The 4,853-nt window shown below is 42.0% G+C and overlaps 1 non-coding gene across 1 annotated transcript; it reads left to right on the forward strand.

The window, feature by feature from the left end:
* Positions 1–4,304: 4,304 nt before the first annotated feature.
* LOC140285040 (U5 spliceosomal RNA) lies at positions 4,305–4,418 on the forward strand. The gene has a single exon (XR_011910242.1). It is a non-coding gene; the product is annotated as a U5 spliceosomal RNA (small nuclear RNA).
* The last annotated feature ends 435 nt before the right edge of the window (positions 4,419–4,853 follow it).

Genomic DNA, 4,853 nt, shown 5'->3' on the forward strand with positions numbered 1-4,853 from the left:
TCCACTGCTGCTTTTGATGATGTATGGTTGGGCATTCGCACCTTTTCTTACCCATTTTTCAGTCATTATTGGTGGACATGCAGACATTCTTGCAGCTGAACACCTCCGCTCCCGCTTTTGATGGTGTATAGTCGGGCTTTCGAGCCTTTTCTTCCCCGGTTTTTACAAATTATGGTTGGACATTCAGACCTTGCAGCCGAAAACCTCCGCTCCCTCTTTTGATCATACATTGTCGGGCATTCGCACCTTGTCATACCCGCTTTTTACAAACTTTAGTCAGACATTCACACCTTGCAGCTGAACCACCTCCGCTCCCTGTTTTGATCATGTATGGTCTGGCAATACTACCTTTTCTTACCCGTTTGTGAGTAATTATGGCTGGAACTTCACACCTACTTGCAGCCGAACACCACCTCTCCCGCTATTGATGATGTATTGTTCGGCATTCTAGTCTTTTCTAACACATTTTTCAGAAATTATGGTGGGACATTCACACCTACTCACAGCCGAAAACTTCCGCTCCCACATTTGATGGTATATAGTCGGGCATTCTCCCCCTTTCTCATCAGCTTTTTGCAAATTATGATCTGACATTCACACCTTACTTGCATTCGAACAGCTCTGCTCCCGCTTTTGATTATGTTTGGTTGGATATTCGAACCTTTTCTTAACTGCTTTTTACAAACTTTGGTTGGACGTTCACACCTTCTTGCAGCCGAACACCTTCGCTTCCACTTTTGATGGTATATATTCGGACTTTCGAACCTTTTCTTACCCGCTTTCTACAAACCATGGTGGGACTTTCACACTGTTGCTGAACAACTCCGCTCCCTCTTTTGATTGTGTACAATCTGGTATTTTAACCTTTTCTTACCCGCTTTTTACCAATTATGGTCGGACATTCACACCTTCTTACAGCGGAACACCTCCGCTCCCTCTTTTGATGGTGTATGTTCGGGCATTCGAACCTTTTCTTACCCGCTTTTTACAAACTATGGTCGGACATTCAAACCTTCTTGTAGCCGAACACATCCACTCTTGCTTTTGATGATGTATGGTTGGACATTCTCACCTTTTCTTACCCATTTTCCAGTAATTATGGGTGGACATTCGCACCTTCTTGCAGCTGAACCACCTCCGCTCCCTGTTTTGATCATGTATGGTCTGGCAATACTACCTTTTCTTACCCGTTTGTGAGTAATTATGGCTGGACATTCACACCTACTTGCAGCCGAACACCACCTCTCCGGCTTTTGATGATGTATGGACCAGCATTCTTACCTTTTCTAACATGTTTTTCAGCAATTATGGTTGGAGATTCACACCTACTCACAGCCGAACATCTCCGCTCCCGCATTTGATGGTGTATAGTCGGGCATTCTCCCCCTTTCTCATCAGCTTTTTGCAAATTATGAACTGACATTCACACCTACTTGCAATCGAATAGCTCTGCTCCCGCTTTTGATTATGTTTGGTTGGATATTCGAAACTTTTCTTAACTGCTTTTTACAAACTTTGGTTGGACGTTCACACCTTGCAGCCGAACACCTTCGCTTCCACTTTTGATGGTATATATTCGGACTTTCGAACCTTTTCTTACCCGCTTTCTACAAACCATGGTCGGACTTTCACACCTTCTTGTAGCCGAACAACTCCGAACAAATGTAAGCTCTGTGGAGAATTAAATCACCTCTTCAGAGATTGCCCTAAATCTTTTGCCAAGAAATTAAAGACGGTAAAGTCACAGTCAAGCCAACAAAGAGAAGGACCAGAGGTGGCAGTTGGTGAACAAAATGAAGAGGTTGACCCAATAAATTCAAACTTCCCAACAAAAGCTTGGATTGGAAGTGAGGAACATAAAGGGGAGGGGCCTGTAGAGGCCTCACCACTCAGTGCTGACGTTTGTGAGAATTCACAGGCAGAGGGTGGAGCTACGCTAAATGAGGAGGAAGAGCAGACAGGTGAGTGTAGTGAAGATACTCACCTCCCCGAAGGTCAACAGCCGAAGAGGACGGCATCTGAGTTGTCCTCCGATTCCCCAGTGGTATCAGAGAAGAGGGGAAGGGTTAGGTCCCTTTCAGACAGTTCTTCAGTGGAAGATCCTAGAGTCTTCCCCTCCGACTCACCAAATGAGGTCTCCTTTTTAACTTTAGCTCTGCAATCAACACCCAGGGACTCAAAGTTAAATGCAACATTGCGTCAGAGGCCAACACCGAGAGTCCGAAAAGGAAATATAGATCACCCTACTCACTTTTCACCTAAAGAAATTAAGGAAGAGCTAGTTTCCCAAGAAATAACCTGAGTGTGTAATTTGTTTTGATAACTTAGAAAAACGAAAATGACATACCTACTTTCCTTTATCCTTTTAATGGTTCTCACCTTCTCAACACTAAATGTGAGAAGTGTGAAATCAAAGACAAGAGCCCAGAGTATTTTATCCTTCTTAGTCTCCATAAAATCAGATGTGTTTTTAATACAAGAATGTGGACTACCTTTTTCAAAAAACCATAGACAATGGGAGGAAATGTGGCCCCATTTATCGATATGGAGTGGCTTAAATCAACATAAAAATGATGGTGTGGCCATTCTAATTAAAAATCCGCATGTTCTGGTGAAAGGTAGCACAGTGGCGGACGGGCACTTTTAGCACACTTGAATTTTATGGGGCAAGACTTTAACCTCTTAAATATTTATGGTTTCAATGGAAAAAATTACAGGTATGACCTTTTAGAAGATATACAGCTTTACATGCTAGGGCAAGTACCTTTAGTTGTAGGAGGGGATTTTAACTGTATCTTGAGCAGGAAAGATAGAAAAAGAGCAGGGGGAGATTTTAAAGTGGATTTCTATTTGGACTTCGATTTTACTTCAGGGCATATGCAGGGATTTTAAGCTTACTGACTGTTTTAAAACCATGCATCCCAGAGAGGAGGGCTTCACCTGGTTTAGTCATGATGGCACCAGAGCCTCTCGCATTGATTATTTCTTTACTAGACATTGCCCACCCACTGATGTTAGATTAACTCCTGTTTTCTTTTCAGACCACCTTATGCTCTCCTGCACCCTTTCCCCCCCTTCTGGTGTGACGGTAGGAAGTGGTCTGTGGAAACTCAACTGTTCCCTGTTGGAGGATGAAATCATAGTCAGTCAGTACAGGGAATGTTATAAAGAGTGGCAGACCTTTCAAGACCTCTACGAAACACATGCACAATCGTGGGAAATGGTGAAGGAAACGACCCAGACTTTTTTTAAACAGCAAGGTAAACGTAAAAAAAAGGAAAGAGAATAGATGTATGATGGGACTACAGAAACGCTTACAGCGCTACTTTAAACTAAATCAGTGTGGCATAGACTTTAATGAAGAAATCAAACATGTCAAAAAGGAAATGTCAGTTTTAGCAGAAATAAAGAGTAAAGGAATTTTTGTAAGAAGCAGGGAGCAGGAAATTGAGGAAGGTGAAAAATGCACACGGTACTTTATTAAGAAAGTTATAAATAAAAAGGAGTGTATTCAAAATCTAAAAAGAGAAGATGGGTTTTTAACAAAATCCACACAAGAGATGATTGAAACTGTACATACCTTTTATAGTAACATGTACAAAGAGAAACCAGTGCACTTGGAAACATCGGCAGAAATTTTAAAATTCGTTGACAAAACCGTAAAAGAGCATGCACACTTGACACAGGATTTTACTGCTTTAGAGTTAGAAAAAATGCCTAACAGGTTTTAAGAGAAGTCGAGCTCTGGGTTTAGACGGGCTTCCTGCAGAATTCTATCTGACCTTTTGGGACCTTTTATCATCAGACATTTTAGATGTTTTTAAAGATTTTGAAAAACTCGACCGACTGCCTGACAGTTTTAGAGTGGGAATAGTGACTCTACTTTTTAAAAAAATGATAAGACTGACCTAAAGAATTGGAGGCCCATCACACTTTTAAACTTTGACTGTAAACTTTTTAGCAAGGTTTTAGCGACACGGATGTCCTCTGTTTTAGAGGAGGTAATTCACCCAGACCAGGCTTGTGCCATCTCAGGGAGACAACTCACCGACAGCCTCGTACTGATTCGAGACATCATTGATTACGCTAGAGACAGAAACACCCGGCTTGTCATCTTAAATTTAGACTTTGAAAAAGCTTTTGATCGGGTCTCGCATCAATATCTCTTTCAGGTGTTGCAGCCATCGAGTAGTTCCTCCTTGGTCAGCCGAGGAGCAAGGGGGGGGGGGGGGAGCAAAGCTCACCATGGGGAAGGTGGCTATGCCAACTAGCCTGATGCCCTGCTCCCGCAGTGACGGATAATCGTACTCTGGTTTCTCTTCATAACGTACAAGTCTTTCGCCTTTTACTAAAGACTTCAGTGGAGAGCAGCACTAATGAGTTGTTTCTATTTTTGGCAGGCTTTACCTTTGCGGGTGAAGCCCTTTCTGTCTGTGCAAAAGAAATCTTGTTACTGTGCAGAGTGACTTCTCTGAGTAGAGTCGCCTTACTTGTTGCGACTGCTTTGTCCTTCTTAATTACCATGTCTAGAAAGATTTAAACAAAAAAAACAACGTTGTACTTTGCAGTAAAAGAAAGAGCAAATCTAAAGTTTCAGGAATCCGAGAATAAGCTTACTTTCACGAGTTCTTCACGATTTCGGATTTTGCAATAAAATGAATTCCTTCACTCAAACTAAATTAAAACTGCTAAACCGCTAATCTGTTACATGTAAGGCAGATGTCAAATTCACCGAAATAGGATCTAAGGGTATTCGGCCAATCGAGCTGTAGCAGCTTCGGTAAAAGAGTATAAGTTGAAGAGTTTGTGAATAAAGGTGTGCGCACACATAGTGAGCTGTAGGAAAATAGGCA

This window comes from Leuresthes tenuis, unplaced genomic scaffold (assembly GCF_036924035.1).
Source record: "Leuresthes tenuis unplaced genomic scaffold, fLeuTen1.0.hap1 SCAF_24, whole genome shotgun sequence".
Lineage (NCBI taxonomy): Eukaryota > Metazoa > Chordata > Actinopteri > Atheriniformes > Atherinopsidae > Leuresthes > Leuresthes tenuis.